Genomic DNA, 22,579 nt, shown 5'->3' with positions numbered 1-22,579 from the left:
ATGACATAGTTCTCTCTGCTTCGCTCTGCTCTCCAATGGGTTGGGTAGGCTGTTCGCGTAAAGAGAGAGATGGGGGCTATCGCGGGGCCAAAGGCCCCTCGGCAACATCTGTACCTGTACATCACTGGGGCCAAGCTCCCTGTCATCCAGGAGATCTGTACCAGGCGGTGTCAGAGGAAGGCCCTAAAAATGGTCAAAGTATCCAGCCACCGCCGTCATAAACTGTTCTCTCTGCTACCGCATGGCACCAGCGGTATCAGAGCACCAAATCTGGGACCGAAAGGCCAAAAGACTCCTGAACAGCTTCTACCCACAAGCCATAAGACTCCTGAACAGCTTCTACCCACAAGCCATAAGACTCCTGAACAGCTTCTACCCACAAGCCATAAGACTCCTGAACAGCTTCTACCCACAAGCCATAAGACTCCTGAACAGCTTCTACCCACAAGCCATAAGACTCCTGAACAGCTTCTACCCACAAGCCATAAGACTCCTGAACAGCTTCTACCCACAAGCCATAAGACTCCTGAACAGCTTCTACCCCCAAGCCATAAGACTCCTGAACAGCTTCTACCCACAAGCCATAAGTCTCCTGAACAGCTTCTACCCACAAGCCATAAGACTCCTGAACAGCTTCTACCCACAAGCCATAAGACTCCTGAACAGCTTCTACCCACAAGCCATAAGACTCCTGAACAGCTTCTACCCACAAGCCATAAGACTCCTGAACAGCTTCTACCCACAAGCCATAAGACTCCTGAACAGCTTCTACCCACAAGCCATAAGACTCCTGAACAGCTTCTACCCACAAGCCATAAGACTCCTGAACAGCTTCTACCCACAAGCCATAAGACTCCTGAACAGCTTCTACCCACAAGCCATAAGACTCCTGAACAGCTTCTACCCACAAGCCATAAGACTCCTGAACAGCTTCTACCCACAAGCCATAAGACTCCTGAACAGCTTCTACCCACAAGCCATAAGACTCCTGAACAGCTTCTACCCACAAGCCATAAGACTCCTGAACAGCTTCTACCCACAAGCCATAAGACTCCTGAACAGCTTCTACCCACAAGCCATAAGACTCCTGAACAGCTTCTACCCACAAGCCATAAGACTCCTGAACAGCTTCTACCCACAAGCCATACGACTCCTGAACAGCTTCTACCCACAAGCCATAAGACTCCTGAACAGCTTCTACCCACAAGCCATAAGACTCCTGAACAGCTTCTACCCACAAGCCATAAGACTCCTGAACAGCTTCTACCCACAAGCCATAAGACTCCTGAACAGCTTCTACCCACAAGCCATAAGACTCCTGAACAGCTTCTACCCACAAGCCATAAGACTCCTGAACAGCTTCTACCCACAAGCCATAAGACTCCTGAACAGCTTCTACCCACAAGCCATAAGACTCCTGAACAGCTTCTACCCACAAGCCATAAGTCTCCTGAACAGCTTCTACCCACAAGCCATAAGACTCCTGAACAGCTTCTACCCACAAGCCATAAGTCTCCTGAACAGCTTCTACCCACAAGCCATAAGACTCCTGAACAGCTTCTACCCACAAGCCATTAGTCTCCTGAACAGCTTCTACCCACAAGCCATAAGACTCCTGAACAGCTTCTACCCACAAGCCATAAGACTCCTGAACAGCTTCTACCCACAAGCCATAAGACTCCTGAACAGCTTCTACCCACAAGCCATAAGACTCCTGAACAGCTTCTACCCACAAGCCATAAGACTCCTGAACAGCTTCTACCCACAAGCCATAAGACTCCTGAACAGCTTCTACCCACAAGCCATAAGACTCCTGAACAGCTTCTACCCACAAGCCATAAGACTCCTGAACAGCTTCTACCCACAAGCATAAGACTCCTGAACTGTTAATCAAATGGCCACCCAGACTATTTTCATTGATCCCTTTTTTTTAACTGCGCTGACTTGCACCGGCTCTAGGAACGCTCACTGGACTCAACCCGCACACTCACAAATACTGACACTGACACACACAGGCATATTGACGCCACACGCACCCACTCACACATAGACACACTTTCACACTCTTTCACACTCTTCACATGCTCTGCTGCTACTCTGTTTATCTATCTTGATTGCAGTCACTTTTACCCTACGTACATGTACATATTACCTCCACTACCTCGTACCCCTGCACACTGACTTGGTACTAGTACTCCTTGTATATATTCTTCTTATTTTATTGTGTCACTATTTCCTTTTTTGCACAATGTCCTTGATTTTTATCTCTGCATGGTTGGGAAAAGGCTCGTAAGTAAGCCTTTCACGGTAACGTCTACACCTGTTGTAATCGGCGCTTATGACAAGTCAAATGTGATTTGATTTGATTTACCTCTATCGTTCTTTGTCCTTCTGTCTCTGTCTGGCTCTCTCGGTCTCTGTCTCTCTCTGTCTCTCGTGTTCTCTGTCTGTCTCTCGTGTTCTCTGTCTGTCTCTCTCTGTCTCTGTCTGTCTCTCTCTGTCTCTCTCTGTCTCTGTCTCTCTCTGTCTCTGTCTCTCTTATTCTCTCTCTGTCTCTGTCTCTGTCTCTCTCTGTCAGTCTCTCGTTCTCTCTGTCTCTGTCTCTCTTGTTTTCTCTCTGTCTCTCTGTCTCTGTCTCTTTTGTTCTCTCTCTGTCTCTCTGTCTCTCTCTGTCTCTGTCTCTCTCTGTCCCTCTCTTGTTCTCTCTCTGAGGTGCAACATGTTTCTGCAAGTCTATTTGAGTGTTGTTCGATCCGTTTTTATTGATTCCCGATCTAAGCTGGTGTCATCCAGCTCGGCGAGGTAGCCTAGTACCTGGTAGTTATTGGTATACAGTATTATTGGATGCATCTGTCTTATAACGTAAGGTAGACTATCGCGCTATGTTAATATCTTAGTCTTACTAATCAAATATTTCCCAAAGAGAAAACATGGTTAGTCAAAGATGTGACCATAAAAGCTGCAAGCAGTGTTGCCAACAGTTTTTAACTATTGGCTGGCTCCTTGATTAGTCTCTAGAAGTCACTGGATGACGGTCTGCCATTGCCACGATGACATCACAGTACCAATTTGCCTCGCTGCGGTACAACCGCGGCCCCCCCTCCCCCCTGTGCTTCTCTGCCTGTGTGTGCAGCGTTGCTGTGGTTTCTGTTGCATAGACAGCTTCTCCCAACCTCGTTTGCAGCATAATTGAATGGGTAAAGTCGCTAAATGATATCAAAACCATAGAAACTCTCTTTTGTCAAAACTCTGCAAAGTCAGCCTGAAAAGTAGCTGAATTTGCCGCTAGCCTCTTCTAGCAATAAACGTCACTGGGGCCTTACAAACTCAGACCTAAAAGTGACCTGCAGCTATACTGCACTCTGAGGTGTTTTTCTAGGACTCTTCTAGGTGCTACGGCTGCCCTTGTGTTGGTATGCTGACATATTATACCTATTAGGTGTTTTTCTAGGACTCTTCTAGGTTCTATGGCTGCCCTTGTGTTGGTATGCTGACATATTATACCTATTAGGTGTTTTTCTAGGACTCTTCTAGGTGCTACGGCTGCCCTTGTGTTGGTATGCTGACATATTATACCTATTAGGTGTTTTTCTAGGACTCTTCTAGGTGCTACGGCTGCCCTTGTGCTGGTATGTGTTTTTCTAGGACTCTTCTAGGTGCTACGGCTGCCCTTGTGTTGGTATGCTGACATGTTATACCTATTAGGTGTTTTTCTAGGACTCTTCTAGGTGCTACGGCTGCCCTTGTGTTGGTATGCTGACATATTATACCTATTAGGTGTTTTTCTAGGACTCTTCTAGGTGCTACGGCTGCCCTTGTGTTGGTATGCTGACATATTATACCTATTAGGTGTTTTTCTAGGACTCTTCTAAGTGCTACGGCTGCCCTTGTGTTGGTATGCTGACATATTATACCTATTAGGTGTTTTTCTAGGACTCTTCTAGGTGCTACGGCTGCCCTTGTGTTGGTATGCTGACATATTATACCCAGTAGGTGTTTTTCTAGGACTCTTCTAGGTGCTACGGCTGCCCTTGTGTTGGTATGCTGACATATTATACCTATTAGGTGTTTTTCTAGGACTCTTCTAGGTGCTACGGCTGCCCTTGTGTTGGTATGCTGACATGTTATACCTATTAGGTGTTTTTCTAGGACTCTTCTAGGTGCTACGGCTGCCCTTGTGTTGGTATGCTGACATGTTATACCTATTAGGTGTTTTTCTAGGACTCTTCTAGGTTCTACGGCTGCCCTTGTGTTGGTATGCTGACATATTATACCTATTAGGTGTTTTTCTAGGACTCTTCTAGGTGCTACGGCTGCCCTTGTGCTGGTATGTGTTTTTCTAGGACTCTTCTAGGTGCTACGGCTGCCCTTGTGCTGGTATGTGTTTTTCTAGGACTCTTCTAGGTGCTACGGCTGCCCTTGTGTTGGTATGCTGACATATTATACCTATTAGGTGTTTTTCTAGGACACTTCTAGGTGCTACGGCTGCCCTTGTGTTGGTATGCTGACATATTATACCTATTAGGTGTTTTTCTAGGACTCTTCTAGGTGCTACGGCTGCCCTTGTGTTGGTATGCTGACATATTATACCTATTAGGTGTTTTTCTAGGACTCTTCTAGGTGCTACGGCTGCCCTTGTGTTGGTATGCTGACATATTATACCTATTAGGTGTTTTTCTAGGACTCTTCTAGGTGCTACGGCTGCCCTTGTGTTGGTATGCTGACATGTTATACCCAGTAGGTGTTTTTCTAGGACTCTTCTAGGTGCTACGGCTGCCCTTGTGTTGGTATGCTGACATATTATACCTATTAGGTGTTTTTCTAGGACTCTTCTAGGTGCTACGGCTGCCCTTGTGCTGGTATGTGTTTTTCTAGGACTCTTCTAGGTGCTACGGCTGCCCTTGTGTTGGTATGCTGACATGTTATACCTATTAGGTGTTTTTCTAGGACTCTTCTAGGTGCTACGGCTGCCCTTGTGTTGGTATGCTGACATATTATACCTATTAGGTGTTTTTCTAGGACTCTTCTAGGTTCTACGGCTTCCCTTGTGTTGGTATGCTGACATGTTATACCTATTAGGTGTTTTTCTAGGACTCTTCTAGGTGCTACGGCTGCCCTTGTGTTGGTATGCTGACATATTATACCTATTAGGTGTTTTTCTAGGACTCTTCTAGGTGCTACGGCTGCCCTTGTGTTGGTATGCTGACATGTTATACCTATTAGGTGTTTTTCTAGGACTCTTCTAGGTTCTACGGCTGCCCTTGTGTTGGTATGCTGACATATTATACCTATTAGGTGTTTTTCTAGGACTCTTCTAGGTGCTACGGCTGCCCTTGTGTTGGTATGTGTTTTTCTAGGACTCTTCTAGGTGTTACGGCTGCCCTTGTGTTGGTATGCTGACATATTATACCTATTAGGTGTTTTTCTAGGACTCTTCTAGGTGCTACGTCTGCCCTTGTGTTGGTATGCTGACATGTTATACCTATTAGGTGTTTTTCTAGGACTCTTCTAGGTGCTACGGCTGCCCTTGTGCTGGTATGTGTTTTTCTAGGACTCTTCTAGGTGCTACGGCTGCCCTTGTGTTGGTATGCTGACATATTATACCTATTAGGTGTTTTTCTAGGACACTTCTAGGTGCTACGGCTGCCCTTGTGTTGGTATGCTGACATATTATACCTATTAGGTGTTTTTCTAGGACTCTTCTAGGTGCTACGGCTGCCCTTGTGTTGGTATGCTGACATATTATACCTATTAGGTGTTTTTCTAGGACTCTTCTAGGTGCTACGGCTGCCCTTGTGTTGGTATGCTGACATATTATACCTATTAGGTGTTTTTCTAGGACTCTTCTAGGTGCTACGGCTGCCCTTGTGTTGGTATGCTGACATGTTATACCCAGTAGGTGTTTTTCTAGGACTCTTCTAGGTGCTACGGCTGCCCTTGTGTTGGTATGTGTTTTTCTAGGACTCTTCTAGGTGCTACGGCTGCCCTTGTGTTGGTATGTGTTTTTCTAGGACTCTTCTAGGTGCTACGGCTGCCCTTGTGTTGGTATGCTGACATATTATACCTATTAGGTGTTTTTCTAGGACTCTTCTAGGTGCTACGGCTGCCCTTGTGTTGGTATGCTGACATATTATACCTATTAGGTGTTTTTCTAGGACTCTTCTAGGTGCTACGGCTGCCCTTGTGTTGGTATGCTGACATATTATACCTATTAGGTGTTTTTCTAGGACTCTTCTAGGTGCTACGGCTGCCCTTGTGTTGGTATGCTGACATATTATACCTATTAGGTGTTTTTCTAGGACTCTTCTAGGTGCTACGGCTGCCCTTGTGTTGGTATGCTGACATATTATACCTATTAGGTGTTTTTCTAGGACTCTTCTAGGTTCTACGGCTGCCCTTGTGTTGGTATGCTGACATATTATACCTATTAGGTGTTTTTCTAGGACTCTTCTAGGTGCTACGGCTGCCCTTGTGTTGGTATGTGTTTTTCTAGGACTCTTCTAGGTGCTACGGCTGCCCTTGTGTTGGTATGCTGACATATTATACCTATTAGGTGTTTTTCTAGGACTCTTCTAGGTGCTACGGCTGCCCTTGTGTTGGTATGCTGACATATTATACCTATTAGGTGTTTTTCTAGGACTCTTCTAGGTGCTACGGCTGCCCTTGTGTTGGTATGCTGACATATTATACCTATTAGGTGTTTTTCTAGGACTCTTCTAGGTGCTACGTCTGCCCTTGTGTTGGTATGCTGACATGTTATACCTATTAGGTGTTTTTCTAGGACTCTTCTAGGTGCTACGGCTGCCCTTGTTGGTATGCTGACATATTATACCTATTAGGTGTTTTTCTAGGACTCTTCTAGGTGCTACGGCTGCCCTTGTGTTGGTATGTGTTTTTCTAGGACTCTTCTAGGTGCTACGGCTGCCCTTGTGTTGGTATTAGGTGTTTTCTGACTCTTCTAGGTGCTACGGCTGCCCTTGTGTTGCTGACATATTATACCTATTAGGTGTTTTTCTAGGACTCTTCTAGGTGCTACGGCTGCCCTTGTGTTGGTATGTGTTTTTCTAGGACTCTTCTAGGTGCTACGGCTGCCCTTGTGTTGGTATGCTGACATATTATACCTATTAGGTGTTTTTCTAGGACTCTTCTAGGTGCTACATCTGCCCTTGTGTTGGTATGCTGACATGTTATACCTATTAGGTGTTTTTCTAGGACTCTTCTAGGTGCTACGGCTGCCCTTGTGTTGGTATGTGTTTTTCTAGGACTCTTCTAGGTGCTACGGCTGCCCTTGTGTTGGTATGCTGACATATTATACCTATTAGGTGTTTTTCTAGGACTCTTCTAGGTGCTACGTCTGCCCTTGTGTTGGTATGCTGACATGTTATACCTATTAGGTGTTTTTCTAGGACTCTTCTAGGTGCTACGGCTGCCCTTGTGTTGGTATGCTGACATATTATACCTATTAGGTGTTTTTCTAGGACTCTTCTAGGTGCTACGGCTGCCCTTGTGTTGGTATGCTGACATATTATACCTATTAGGTGTTTTTCTAGGACTCTTCTAGGTGCTACGTCTGCCCTTGTGTTGGTATGCTGACATGTTATACCTATTAGGTGTTTTTCTAGGACTCTTCTAGGTGCTACGGCTGCCCTTGTGTTGGTATGCTGACATATTATACCTATTAGGTGTTTTTCTAGGACTCTTCTAGGTGCTACGGCTGCCCTTGTGTTGGTATGTGTTTTTCTAGGACTCTTCTAGGTGCTACGGCTGCCCTTGTGTTGGTATGCTGACATATTATACCTATTAGGTGTTTTTCTAGGACTCTTCTAGGTGCTACGGCTGCCCTTGTGTTGGTATGCTGACATATTATACCTATTAGGTGTTTTTCTAGGACTCTTCTAGGTGCTACGGCTGCCCTTGTGTTGGTATGCTGACATATTATACCTATTAGGTGTTTTTCTAGGACTCTTCTAGGTGCTACGGCTGCCCTTGTGTTGGTATGTGTTTTTCTAGGACTCTTCTAGGTGCTACGGCTGCCCTTGTGTTGGTATGCTGACATATTATACCTATTAGGTGTTTTTCTAGGACTCTTCTAGGTGCTACGGCTGCCCTTGTGTTGGTATGCTGACATATTATACCTATTAGGTGTTTTTCTAGGACTCTTCTAGGTGCTACATCTGCCCTTGTGTTGGTATGCTGACATATTATACCTATTAGGTGTTTTTCTAGGACTCTTCTAGGTTCTACGGCTGCCCTTGTGTTGGTATGCTGACATATTATACCTATTAGGTGTTTTTCTAGGACTCTTCTAGGTGCTACGGCTGCCCTTGTGTTGGTATGCTGACATATTATACCTATTAGGTGTTTTTCTAGGACTCTTCTAAGTGCTACGGCTGCCCTTGTGTTGGTATGCTGACATATTATACCTATTAGGTGTTTTTCTAGGACTCTTCTAGGTTCTACGGCTGCCCTTGTGTTGGTATGTGTTTTTCTAGGACTCTTCTAGGTGCTACGGCTGCCCTTGTGTTGGTATGCTGACATATTATACCTATTAGGTGTTTTTCTAGGACTCTTCTAGGTGCTACGGCTGCCCTTGTGTTGGTATGCTGACATATTATACCTATTAGGTGTTTTTCTAGGACTCTTCTAGGTGCTACGGCTGCCCTTGTGTTGGTATGCTGACATATTATACCTATTAGGTGTTTTTCTAGGACTCTTCTAGGTGCTACGGCTGCCCTTGTGTTGGTATGTGTTTTTCTAGGACTCTTCTAGGTGCTACGGCTGCCCTTGTGTTGGTATGCTGACATATTATACCTATTAGGTGTTTTTCTAGGACTCTTCTAGGTGCTACGGCTGCCCATTGTCTTTTACAGCTTGGTTCCAGTAACTATGGTGGTGAATGTGTAACCAGGCCAGCACAGTATGGGGTCATTTGATGATTTAACCAGCAGTTGACTTTTGATCAGAGGTGCATGTAGGTAATAATAGATCATAGCTGTTGATTGATTTACTGCTGTTTGGGGTTGCCCTGCCCCTGAACACTAATGCATCATATTAAATGCTGATTGTTGCTGTTCACTCTAGCATTGCCTTTGAATTATTTACCACCAACTGTTGTTTGACCTTGCCAGTGTCTATGCATTCTGATTGGCTACTGGGTTATTTACTTTTCCAATCATGTCTGTAGGTTCAATTGACAGGCTGGGAAATGTGGTCCAAACACATGAGTTTGAACGTGAGTTATTGACTTGATATATTGTTATAGACTTGAGTTATTACTTTGTGGATGTTGGTCTTTATTGGATCAGATTGCCATTGTGCCTGAAACGTTATTGGCAAAAAAATCAGAATTGGGCTGCCTGTGTAAACGCACCCTTACCATAGGGCAATTGGGACTCGTAGACGTCAACACGACGAAATAGCACTTCAAACACAATAGATCGACTGAACGTCAAGACGATAAGCAGACACAGGATAGGGTCAGAGATCAGGGGTCAGGGTATTAGTGGGTTAAGGATCAAGGTCAGGAGGGGTCACGGTTCTCATTGTGCTGAGGAATCAGACCTGGGTTCATGTACTATTAGAAATCGTTCAAGTACTTTGAGTGTTTCCTTCATCCTGCCTGGAGAGCCAGACAGGCTGCGTTTGCACTTTTGTGACTTGTATTTGTCCGTTGCGCCTGGCAAGCTCAATAAAGCCAAGCTGAAGTATCTGAAATGGTTTCAAATAGTATTTGAAACCTCTGTCTGGTTGTTATCAGACTTAAACCTCTAGTGATGGATTGGGACTGTCAGGACCTTGTTTAGAGCCAAACTAAAGGCTTTCATCCTTCATATTAAACCACCCTGTTTACTTTCAATCTCCTCTCAAATGATATTTTTGTCCCTTCTGTTCATCACGGCCTCGTCTTTTATTCAAGAGCATCAGCACCACCTTCATTTGTTTTGCGGTTTCCCAAAATGGCACCAGATGCCGTTTGATTCTAAAACACCCTTTTATCTTCTCTTGCACCTTGTGTCCTCACATTGTGATTCTCTGCAAATTGACCGTTAGGCGAAGTAAAGGTGCAGAGTTAAATATCAGAGTGAAAAAGGAGTCACTCCACATACTTCAATCAGATGTCCATTTTTAGTGTTTTCGGTTTGCTGGGCTTCCAGTCAGCGACGACCTTGGTCAGTCTTTACCTCGTGTCTCCTGAACAGTTTGAGGGCATTAGTTAGGTTATCCTACTTCAGTTGGGCCAGGCAGGTATGAGGTTTCCCTGACCTCATGTCCCCATGCCACCTCTGTGTGCCAGCTGTACCCTGTGCCACCTCTGTGCAAGAGTGCTCCTCACCGGTTAGGTCAGGCTGGTGTGTGGTATCCCCATAGCAGTCCTCGTGCCACCCCTCGTGCCACCACTTGGCATGCCTTTCTAACCTCTAGGATACCTTCCGTCCTAGGTAGCCCTGTGTGTTGGTTTAGTTAGTCCCTCCTAGTTTCCGTGTCCCCGTGCCACCCCAGTGCTGCAGCGCCCTGTTGGCTCGTCACCGGGCAGTTAATTTGGGTTTATGAGGTGAGGAGTGTTCCGCTGGGTGTTACCCTAGCAGCCGTATTAGACTGTGCCTAGTGACAGGGGAGCCCCCAGCCTGTGGGACGGTAGAGTTATCTAACGTAATTATCTCACTGTCAGAGTTCACCAAGCAGGGGTTCGCCAGGGGTTGGCACTGCCAGGGCGCTCTGTTCTACAGCTCACGTGTTTAGGAGGAGAACGTGCGGATGGATGGTGGGGGATTGTTGTTATATGGAGTAGAGGATGTTGGTTTAGAATAGTCAGTGGTTGACTAACTGATGCAGAGAACAGGTATCTCAGATTTTCTGCTGTTTGAGTACCAACTCCTTAAGAGTGCCGGATCCAAAAACAAACAGTCATATTAAAGTGAGTACCAACACCTTAAGAGTGCCGGATCCAAAAACAAACAGTCATATTAAAGTGAGTACCAGCACCTTAAGAGTGCCGGATCCAAAAACAAACAGTCATATTAAAGTGAGTACCAACACCTTAAGAGTGCCGGATCCAAAAACAAACAGTCATATTAAAGTGAGTACCAGCACCTTAAGAGTGCCGGATCCAAAAACAAACAGTCATATTAAAGTGAGTACCAACACCTTAAGAGTGCCGGATCCAAAACAAACAGTCATATTAAAGTGAGTACCAGCACCTTAAGAGTGCCGGATCAAAAACAAACAGTCATATTAAAGTGAGTACCAACACCTTAAGAGTGCCGGATCCAAAAACAAACAGTCATATTAAAGTGAGTACCAACACCTTAAGAGTGCCGGATCCCAAACAAACAGTCATATTAAAGTGAGTACCAGCACCTTAAGAGTGCCGGATCCAAAAACAAACAGTCATATTAAAGTGAGTACCAACACCTTAAGAGTGCCGGATCCAAAAACAAACAGTCATATTAAAGTGAGTACCAACACCTTAAGAGTGCCGGATCCAAAAACAAACAGTCATATTATAGTGAGTACCAGCACCTTAAGAGTGCCGGATCCAAAACAAACAGTCATATTAAAGTGAGTACCAACACCTTAAGAGTGCCGGATCCAAAAACAAACAGTCATATTAAAGTGAGTACCAACACCTTAAGAGTGCCGGATCCAAAAACAAACAGTCATATTAAAGTGAGTACCAACACCTTAAGAGTGCCGGATCCAAAAACAAACAGTCATATTAAAGTGAGTACCAGCACCTTAAGAGTGCCGGATCCAAAACAAACAGTCATATTAAAGTGAGTACCAACACCTTAAGAGTGCCGGATCCAAAAACAAACAGTCATATTAAAGTGAGTACCAACACCTTAAGAGTGCCGGATCCAAAAACAAACAGTCATATTAAAGTGAGTACCAACACCTTAAGAGTGCCGGATCCAAAACAAACAGTCATATTAAAGTGAGTACCAGCACCTTAAGAGTGCCGGATCCAAAACAAACAGTCATATTAAAGTGAGTACCAACACCTTAAGAGTGCCGGATCCAAAAACAAACAGTCATATTAAAGTGAGTACCAACACCTTAAGAGTGCCGGATCCAAAAACAAACAGTCATATTAAAGTGAGTACCAACACCTTAAGAGTGCCGGATCCAAAAACAAACAGTCATATTAAAGTGAGTACCAACACCTTAAGAGTGCCGGATCCAAAAACAAACAGTCATATTAAAGTGAGTACCAACACCTTAAGAGTGCCAGATCCAAAAACAAACAGTCATATTAAAGTGAGTACCAACACTGTTTGAATTCACTTCTTGCAATAAATAGTCTAGAATATAGCTAGGAGGGTTATGCAGGAAGCCCAGCCACAACATTGGATATTCATTTTTTTAAGTCTTTGGTGTATTTCAAATGGAATATTCAGTCATTTTCAGTCGTTTCTGATAGATATTCAGCAGGTTATATTCCTTGATGAATATTCAGTGTTGTCCTTGGGCTGTGCGGCTGGCCTGGAGCCTCAGATCTCAACTGGAAGTGTGCATCTGTCAGTATAGCCCCCCGGTATGATGTGTGCAACTGTCAATATAGCCCCCGGTAAGATGTGTGCATCTGTCAATATAGCCCCCCGGTAAGATGTGTGCATCTGTCAATATAGCCCCCCGGTAAGATGTGTGCATCTGTCAATATAGCCCCCCGGCAAGATGTGTGCATCTGTCAATATAGCCCCCGGTAAGATGTGTGCATCTGTCAATATAGTCCCCGGTAAGATGTGTGCGTCTGTCAATATAGCCCCCCGGTAAGATGTGTGCATCTGTCAATATAGCCCCCCGGTAAGATGTGTGCATCTGTCAATATGGTCCCCCGGTAAGATGTGTGCGTCTGTCAATATAGCCCCCCGGTAAGATGTGTGCATCTGTCAATATAGCCCCCCGGTAAGATGTGTGCATCTGTCAATATGGTCCCCTGGTAGAACATCACAGATGGTAGACGGATGTGTTTGATGGGCGTGGCCCACCTTCCCTCTCTCTCTCTGTGTCTCTCTCGCTCTCTCTCTGTGTGTGTGTGTGTGTGTGTGTGTGTGTGTGTGTGTGTGTGTGTGTGTGTGTGTGTGTGTGTGTGTGTGTGTGTGTGTGTGTGTGTGTGTGTGCGCTAGTAGACATGGTTGTTCCTCTTACTACACTAATAAAGTGTGATCAGTGTTAGTACATCAGGTTGGATCTCTATAAGCCACCGTATGAAGGTCCTCAACCAAGCATGCAAATGAATTCTTGAGGCTGTGTGGGCTAAGATCGTCAAAATGTCCACCGTACCCCATACATTCTTGAGGCTGTGTGGGCTAAGATCGTCAAAATGACCACCGTACCCCATACATTCTTGAGGCTGTGTGGGCTAAGATAGTCAAAATGACCACCGTACCCCATACATTCTTGAGGCTGTGTGGGCTAAGATAGTCAAAATGACCACCGTACCCCATACATTCTTGAGGCTGTGTGGGCTAAGATAGTCAAAATGACCACCGTACCCCATACATTCTTGAGGCTGTGTGGGCTAAGATAGTCAAAATGACCACCGTACCCCATACATTCTTGAGGCTGTGTGGGCTAAGATAGTCAAAATGACCACCGTACCCCATACATTCTTGTAGCTGTGTGGGCTAAGATAGTCAAAATGACCACCGTACCCCATACATTCTTGAGGCTGTGTGGGCTAAGATCGTCAAAATGACCACCGTACCCTATACATTCTTGAGGCTGTGTGGGCTAAGATCATCAAAATGACCACCGTACCCCATACATTCTTGAGGCTGTGTGGGCTAAGATAGTCAAAATGACCACCGTACCCCATACATTCTTGAGGCTGTGTGGGCTAAGATAGTCAAAATGACCACCGTACCCCATACATTCTTGAGGCTGTGTGGGCTAAGATAGTCAATGACCACCGTACCCCATACATTCTTGAGGCTGTGTGGGCTAAGATAGTCAAAATGACCACCGTACCCCATACATTCTTGAGGCTGTGTGGGCTAAGATAGTCAAAATGACCACTGTACCCCATACATTCTTGTAGCTGTGTGGGCTAAGATAGTCAAAATGACCACCGTACCCCATACATTCTTGAGGCTGTGTGGGCTAAGATAGTCAAAATGACCACCGTACCCCATACATTCTTGAGGCTGTGTGGGCTAAGATAGTTAAAATGACCACCGTACCCCATACATTCTTGTAGCTGTGTGGGCTAAGATAGTTAAAATGACCACCGTACCCCATACATTCTTGAGGCTGTGTGGGCTAAGATAGTCAAAATGACCACCGTACCCCATACATTCTTGAGGCTGTGTGGGCTAAGATAGTCAAAATGACCACCGTACCCCATACATTCTTGAGGCTGTGTGGGCTAAGATAGTCAAAATGACCACCGTACCCCATACATTCTTGTGGCTGTGTGGGCTAAGATAGTCAAAATGACCACCGTACCCCATACATTCTTGAGGTTGTGTGGGCTAAGATAGTCAAAATGACCACCGTACCCCATACATTCTTGAGGCTGTGTGGGCTAAGATAGTCAAAATGACCACCGTACCCCATACATTCTTGAGGCTGTGTGGGCTAAGATAGTCAATGACCACCGTACCCCATACATTCTTGAGGCTGTGTGGGCTAAGATAGTCAAAATGACCACCGTACCCCATACATTCTTGAGGCTGTGTGGGCTAAGATAGTCAAAATGACCACTGTACCCCATACATTCTTGTAGCTGTGTGGGCTAAGATCGTCAATGACCACCGTACCCCATACATTCTTGAGGCTGTGTGGGCTAAGATAGTCAAAATGACCACCGTACCCCATACATTCTTGAGGTTGTGTGGGCTAAGATAGTCAAAATGACCACCGTACCCCATACATTCTTGTAGCTGTGTGGGCTAGATAGTCAGAATGACCACCGTACCCCATACATTCTTGAGGTTGTGTGGGCTAAGATAGTCAAAATGACCACCGTACCCCATACATTCTTGTAGCTGTGTGGGCTAAGATAGTCAAAATGACCACCGTACCCCATACATTCTTGAGGTTGTGTGGGCTAAGATCGTCAAAATGACCACTGTACCCCATACATTCTTGTAGCTGTGTGGGCTAAGATAGTTAAAATGACCACCGTACCCCATACATTCTTGAGGCTGTGTGGGCTAAGATAGTCAAAATGACCACTGTACCCCATACATTCTTGTAGCTGTGTGGGCTAAGATAGTTAAAATGACCACCGTACCCCATACAAATGATGATTACATGTTGTCCGTTTCTGCTGTTGTTGCATAATATGCATCTGAACTCGAGTGCGTTTTGTATCGTTGACATAGCCGACGTCGTCGCACCCTGTGCATACAGACGTAGAACGACCAGCCCCCCTTGAGGTTCTTGAAGGAGCAGCCAAGGAAGTGAGAGAAGGGAATGAGGTCCATTGAAGGAAAGAAATCCAGCAGCTCGGGATAAAAAATACATAGATCGAATGACACTGAAAACGAACATGTGTGAGATAGAGACTATGATAGAGTAGCAGAGAGAGAGAGACTATGATAGAGTAGCAGAGAGAGAGAGACTATGATAGAGTAGCAGAGAGAGATGGGCTATGATATAGCAGAGAGAGAGAGACTATGATAGAGTAGCAGAGAGAGAGAGACTATGATAGAGTAGCAGAGAGAGAGAGACTATGATAGAGTAGCAGAGAGAGATGGGCTATGATATAGCAGAGAGAGAGAGACTATGATAGAGTAGCAGAGAGAGAGAGACTATGATAGAGTAGCAGAGAGAGAGAGGCTATGATATAGCAGAGAGAGAGACTATGATAGAGTAGCAGAGAGATAGAGACTATGATAGAGTAGCAGAGAGAGAGAGACTATGATAGAGTAGCAGAGAGAGAGAGACTATGATAGAGTAGCAGAGAGAGAGAGACTATGATAGAGTAGCAGAGAGAGATGGGCTATGATATAGCAGAGAGAGAGAGAGCCTATGATATAGCAGAGAGAGAGAGGCTATGATATAGCAGAGAGAGAGAGAGAGAGACTATGATAGAGTAGCAGAGAGAGAGAGAATATGATAGAGTAGCAGAGAGAGAGAGAAGGACTATGATATAGAAGAGAGAGAGAGGCTATGATATAGCAGAGAGAGAGAGGCTATGATATAGCAGAGAGAGAGAGGCTGTGATAGAGTAGCAGAGAGAGAGAGAATATGATAGAGTAGCAGAGAGAGAGAGGCTATGATAGAGTAGCAGAGAGAGATGGGCTATGATATAGCAGAGAGAGAGAGGCTATGATATAGCAGAGAGAGAGAGGCTATGATATAGTAGCAGAGAGATAGAGACTATGATAGAGTAGCAGAGAGAGATGGGCTATGATATAGCAGAGAGAGAGAGGCTATGATATAGCAGAGAGAGAGACTATGATATAGCAGAGAGAGAGAGAGGCTATGATATAGCAGAGAGAGAGAGAGGCTATGATATAGCAGAGAGAGAGAGGCTATGATATAGCAGAGAGAGAGAGAGGCTATGATATAGCAGAGAGAGAGAGGCTATGATATAGCAGAGAGAGAGAGAGGCTATGATATAGCAGAGAGAGAGAGGCTATGATATAGCAGAGAGAGAGAGACTATGATAGAGTAGCAGAGAGAGAGAGAATATGATAGAGTAGCAGAGAGAGAGAGGGACTATGATATAGAAGAGAGAGAGACTATGATATAGCAGAGAGAGTGAGGCTATGATATAGCAGAGAGAGAGAGGCTATGATATAGCAGAGAGAGAGAGGCTATGATATAGCAGAGAGAGAGAGGCTATGATATAGCAGAGAGAGAGAGGCTATGATATAGCAGAGAGAGAGAGACTATGATATAGCAGAGAGAGAGAGACTATGATAGAGTAGCAGAGAGAGAGAGAGACTATGATAGAGTAGCAGAGAGAGAGAGAGGGACTATGATATAGAAGAGAGAGAGACTATGATATAGCAGAGGAACACAAGGTCTTATCTGATGACAAGGAGTCTGAGAATTTTGCGGACCGGGCTCAGTAGCATCCAAAAGCAGAGAACTTGCCTATGAATTTGTACATTGAAACAACATGCCTGTCCCAGACAACTGGTATAGAAGGGGAAGGGAGAAGGGAAAGGGGGATGTCTAGTCAGTTGTACAACTGAATGCCTTCAACTGAAATGTGTCTTCCACATTTAACCCAACCCCTCTGAATCTGAGAGGTGCGGAACTGATATTGAACAGAGAGATCTGTATCTGGGATGTAGGCATACATTTAAGATATACAATATACCACACCTCCATTCCATGAACTAAACGTTGACCTACAGTGGTTTCAAAAAGTATTCAAAAAGTATTCACACCCCTTGACTTTTTCCCACATGTTCTTGTGTTCCAGCCTGAATTTAAAATGGATTCAATTGAGATTGTGTGTCACTGGCCTGCACACAATACCCCATCATTTCAAAGTGGAATTCTGGTTTTAGAATTTTTTGACCAATGAATAGCTGAAATGTATTCAAACCCTTTGTTATGGCAATCGGAAATAAGTAGAAATGTAGAAATGTGCTAAACAAGTCACATAATAAGTTGCATGGACTCATTCTGTGTGTAATAATAGTGGTTAACATTAGTTTGGAATGACTACCTCATCTCTGTACCCTACGCATTCAATTATCAGTAAGGTCCCTCAGTCGAACAGTGAATGTCAAAGACAGATTCAACCACAAAGACCAGTGAGGTTTTCCAATGCCTCGCAAAGAATGACACCTATTGGTAGATGGGTATTTATTTTTTAAAGCAGACCTTCAATATTCCTTTGACGCTTTAGATGGTGTATCAATACACCCAGTCACTTCAAAGATACAGGCGTCCTTCCTAACTCAGTTGCCGGAGAGGAAGAAAACTGCTCAGGAATTTCACCAAGAGACCAATGGTGACTTTAAAACAGTTACAGAGTTTAATGGCTGTGATAGGAGACAACGGAGGATGGATCAACAACATTGTAGTTACTCTACAATATTAACCTAATTGACAGAGTGAAAAGACGGAAGCCTATACAGAATAGAAAATATTCCAAAACATGCCAAATACATTTGCCAAAAAAATGTAAATAAATGTTTTCACTTTGGTGAGAAAGAAAATATGTTTCATGAATTTTGAATGGAGGCTGTAACACAGCACAATATGGAATAAGTCACGGGATATGAGTCCTTTCTGAAGGCACTGTGGTTCTGTCTCTCAGTGAAAGTGTGTGCATGTTGAGTCTATTTCTATAAGAAGTGCTGTGTGCTTTGATAAAGGATACAGTTGGTGTGTGTGTGTAGATGGTACAGATCACAGACTAACTGCAGCGTCTGTTCTTCTCTCTAGGAGGAAAAGAGGGAAGCCGGATGTTGATGAGACAGAAAGGCGGAGTGACAGAACGAGGGAGAGGGGAGATGAGAGAAGGAGGGAGAGGGGAGATGAGAGAAGGAGGGAGAGGGGAGATGAGAGAAGGAGGGTAGACGGAGAGAGCCAGCTGTGCATGACAGGATTTGGAAAGGAGAGGGGCTGTGTGTGTGTTTGTGTGTGTGGTGCGCATGCTTGTGTGTTCTGTGTTTGATGTTAAGTACACAGCAACATGCTCTACATCAAAACACCCACTTCCTCTACTACAAATTACTGCAGCGCGAGTTTGATTCAATTGCCAAACTGTCCATTGTTTTACATGGTTGCTTTCTCCATTTTTGGGATTACTGAACGCAATACAGGTGTGGTAGTAGGTGTGTGGTAGTAGGTGGTAGTAGGTGTGTGGTAGTTGGTCTGTGGTACTATGTGTGTGATAGTAGGTGTTTGGTAGTAGGTGGTAGTAGGTGTGTGCTATAGGTGGTAGTGTGTGTGTGTGTGTGTGTGTGTGTGTGTGTGTGTGTGTGTGTGTGTGTGTGTGTGTGTGTGTGTGTGTGTGTGTGTGTGTGTGTGTGTGTGTGTGTGTGTGTGTGTGTGTGTGTGTGTGTGGTAGGAGGTGCGTGGTAGTAGGTGTGTAGTGTAGGTGGTAGCATATGTATGGTAGTAGATCTATGGTAGTAGGTGTGTGGTAGTAGGTGTGTGTGGTAGTAGGTGTGTAGTGTAGGTGGTAGTATGTGTATGGTAGTAGATCTATGGTAGCAGGTGTGTGGTAGTAGGTGTGTGGTAGTAGGTGTGTAGTGTAGGTGGTAGCATGTGTATTGTAGTAGATCTATGGTAGTAGGTGTGTGGTAGTAGGTGTGTGTGGTAGTAGGTGTGTAGTGTAGGTGGTAGCATGTGTATGGTAGTAGATCTATGGTAGTAGGTGTGTGGTGTTGGGTGTGTGGTAGTAGGTGTGTAGTGTAGGTGGTAGTATGTCTATGGTAGTAGATCTATGGTAGTATGTGTATGGTAGTAGATCTATGGTTGTAGGTGTGTGGTAGTAGGTGTGTAGTGTAGGTGGTAGTATGTGTATGGTAGTAGATCTATGGTAGTGGGTGTGTGGTAGTATGTGTGTAGTGTAGGTGGTAGTATGTGTATGGTAGTAGATCTATGGTAGTGGGTGTGTGGTAGTGGGTGTGTAGTGTAGGTGGTAGTATGTGTATGGTAGTAGATCTATGGTAGTAGGTGTGTGGTAGTATGTGTGTAGTGTAGGTGGTAGTATGTGTATGGTAGTAGATCTATGGTAGCAGGTGTGTGGTAGTAGGTGTGTGGTAGTTGGTGTGTAGTGTAGGTGGTAGTATGTGTATGGTAGTAGATCTATGGTAGTGGGTGTTTGGTAGTAGGTGTGTGGTAGTATGTGTGTGGTGGTAGATCTATGGTAGTGGGTGTGTGGTAGTGGGTGTGTAGTGTAGGTGGTAGTATGTGTATGGTAGTAGATCTATGGTAGTGGGTGTTTGGTAGTGGGTGTGTGGTAATAGGTGTGTAGTGTAGGTGGTAGCGTGTGTATGGTAGTAGATCTATGGTAGCAGGTGTGTGGTAGTATGTGTGTAGTGTAGGTGGTAGTATGTGTATGGTAGTAGATCTATGGGTGTTTGGTAGTAGGTGTGTGGTAGTGGGTGTGTGGTAGTGGGTGTGTAGTGTAGGTGGTAGTATGTGTATGGTAGTAGATCTATGGTAGTAGGTGTGTGGTGTAGGTGGTAGTATGTGTATGGTAGTAGATCTATGGTAGCAGGTGTGTAGTAGTAGGTGTGTGGTAGTAGGTGTGTAGTGTAGGTGGTAGTATGTGTATGGTAGTAGATCTATGGTAGCAGGTGTGTGGTAGTAGGTGTGTGGTAGTAGGTGTGTGGTGTAGGTGGTAGTATGTGTATGGTAGTAGGTGTGTGGTAGTAGGTGTGTAGTGTAGGTGGTAGTATGTGTATGGTAGTAGATCTATGGTAGTGGGTGTGTGGTAGTAGGTGTGTGGTAGTAGGTGTATGGTAGTAGGTGTGTGGTAGTATGTGTGTGGTAGTATGTGTGTGGTAGTGGGTGTGTAGTGTAGGTGGTAGTATGTGTATGTTAGTAGATCTATGGTAGTGGGTGTGTGGTAGTAGGTGTGTGGTAGTAGGTGTGTAGTGTAGGTGGTAGTATGTTTATGGTAGTAGATCTATGGTAGCAGGTGTGTGGTAGTAGGTGTGTGGTAGTAGGTGTGTAGTGTAGGTGGTAGTAGATCTATGGTAGCAGGTGTGTGGTAGTAGGTGTGTGGTGTAGGTGGTAGTATGTGTATGGTAGTAGGTGTGTGGTAGTAGGTGTGTAGTGTAGGTGGTAGTATGTGTATGGTAGTAGACCTATGGTAGTGAGTGTGTGGTAGTAGATCTATGGTAGTGGGTGTGTGGTAGTAGGTGTGTGGTAGTGGGTGTGTAGTGTAGGTGGTAGTATGTGTATGGTAGTAGGTGTGTGGTAGTAGGTGTGTGGTAGTAGGTGTGTAGTGTAGGTGGTAGTATGTGTATGGTAGTAGATCTATGGTAGCAGGTGTGTGGTAGTAGGTGTGTAGTGTAGGTGGTAGTATGTGTATGGTAGTAGATCTATGGTAGTATGTGTATGGTAGTAGATCTATGGTAGTAGGTGTGTGGTAGTAGGTGTGTAGTGTAGGTGGTAGTATGTGTATGGTAGTAGATCTATGGTAGTGGGTGTGTGGTAGTAGGTGTGTAGTGTAGGTGGTAGTATGTGTATGGTAGTAGATCTATGGTAGTGGGTGTGTGGTAGTGGGTGTGTGGTAGTGGGTGTGTAGTGTAGGTGGTAGTATGTGTATGGTAGTAGATCTATGGTAGTATGTGTATGGTAGTAGATCTATGGTAGTAGGTGTGTGGTAGTAGGTGTGTAGTATAGGTGGTAGTATGTGTATGGTAGTAGATCTATGGTAGTGGGTGTGTGGTAGTAGGTGTGTAGTGTAGGTGGTAGTATGTGTATGGTAGTAGATCTATGGTAGTGGGTGTGTGGTAGTATGTGTATGGTAGTAGGTGTGTGGTAGTAGATCTATGGTAGTAGGTGTGTGGTAGTATGTGTATGGTAGTAGATCTATGGTAGTATGTTGGTAGTAGATCTATGGTAGTGGATCTATGGTAGTGGGTGTGTGGTAGTAGGTGTGTGGTAGTAGGTGTGTAGTGTAGGTGGTAGTATGTGTATGGTAGTAGATCTATGGTAGTAGGTGTGTGGTAGTAGGTGTGTGGTAGTAGGTGTGTAGTGTAGGTGGTAGTATGTGTATGGTAGTAGATCTATGGTAGTAGGTGTGTGGTAGTAGGTGTGTGGTAGTAGGTGTGTAGTGTAGGTGGTAGTATGTGTATGGTAGTAGATCTATGGTAGCAGGTGTGTGGTAGTAGGTGTGTAGTGTAGGTGGTAGTATGTGTATGGTAGTAGATCTATGGTAGTATGTGTATGGTAGTAGATCTATGGTAGTAGGTGTGTGGTAGTAGGTGTGTAGTGTGTATGTGGTGGTAGTAGATCTATGGTAGTAGGTGTGTGTAGTGTAGGTGGTAGTATGTGTATAGTAGTAGATCTATGGTAGTAGGTGTGTGGTAGTGGGTGTGTAGTGTAGGTGGTAGTATGTGTATAGTAGTAGATCTATGGTAGTAGGTGTGTGGTAGTAGGTGTGTAGTGTAGGTGGTAGTATGTGTATGGTAGTAGATCTATGGTAGTAGGTGTGTGGTAGTAGGTGTGTAGTGTAGGTGGTAGTATGTGTGTGGTAGTAGATCTATGGTAGTAGGTGTGTGGTAGTGGGTGTGTAGTGTAGGTGGTAAATGGTATAATCATGGTAGTGGGTGTTTGGTATTAGGTTGTGTAGACTATGGTAGTAGGTTGTGGTAAAAGTGTAAGTGGTAGCATGTTTATGGTAGGTAAGTTGAGCATGGTAGGACTATGGTAGTAGGTGTGTGGTAGTATGTGTGTAGTGTAGGTGGTAGTATGTGTATGGTAGTAGTATGAGCATGGGGACAGTGTGTAAGGTTGATGTGTATGGGGACTATGGTAGGGTAGGTTGAGCAGGTGTGTGGACAGGGGTAAGGTTGAGCATGGTAGGACTAGGGTAGTGGCGTGTGGTAGTAGGTTGAGCATGGTGTATGGTGGGACATGTGTGGGTGAGCATGGGGATAGGTAGTAGGTTGAGCATGGGGACAGGGTAAGTTGAGCATGG

The 22,579-nt window shown here is 44.7% G+C and overlaps 1 protein-coding gene and 1 long non-coding RNA gene across 2 annotated transcripts in view; both read left to right on the top strand.

Annotated features, from left to right (window-relative positions):
• Positions 1–18,428, top strand: part of LOC135505714 (uncharacterized) — a 169,103-nt gene extending 150,675 nt beyond the window's left edge. The window contains exon 4 of the long non-coding RNA XR_010450311.1: positions 18,361–18,428. This is a non-coding gene — a long non-coding RNA (uncharacterized LOC135505714). The remainder of the gene's footprint in view (positions 1–18,360) is intronic.
• Positions 18,429–18,507: 79 nt separating this feature from the next.
• LOC135505713 (1-phosphatidylinositol 4,5-bisphosphate phosphodiesterase beta-4-like) overlaps positions 18,508–22,579 on the top strand; it is a 115,926-nt gene continuing 111,854 nt past the window's right edge. Inside the window, exon 1 of the mRNA XM_064924775.1 lies at positions 18,508–18,740. The gene's annotated coding sequence lies outside the window, so the exon portion shown is untranslated. The remainder of the gene's footprint in view (positions 18,741–22,579) is intronic.

Source organism: Oncorhynchus masou, chromosome 19 (assembly GCF_036934945.1).
Source record: "Oncorhynchus masou masou isolate Uvic2021 chromosome 19, UVic_Omas_1.1, whole genome shotgun sequence".
In the NCBI taxonomy this organism is placed as follows: Eukaryota; Metazoa; Chordata; class Actinopteri; order Salmoniformes; family Salmonidae; genus Oncorhynchus; species Oncorhynchus masou.
Note: the sequence above shows the minus strand (reverse complement) of the source record. Positions and strands in the feature narration are given on the sequence as shown.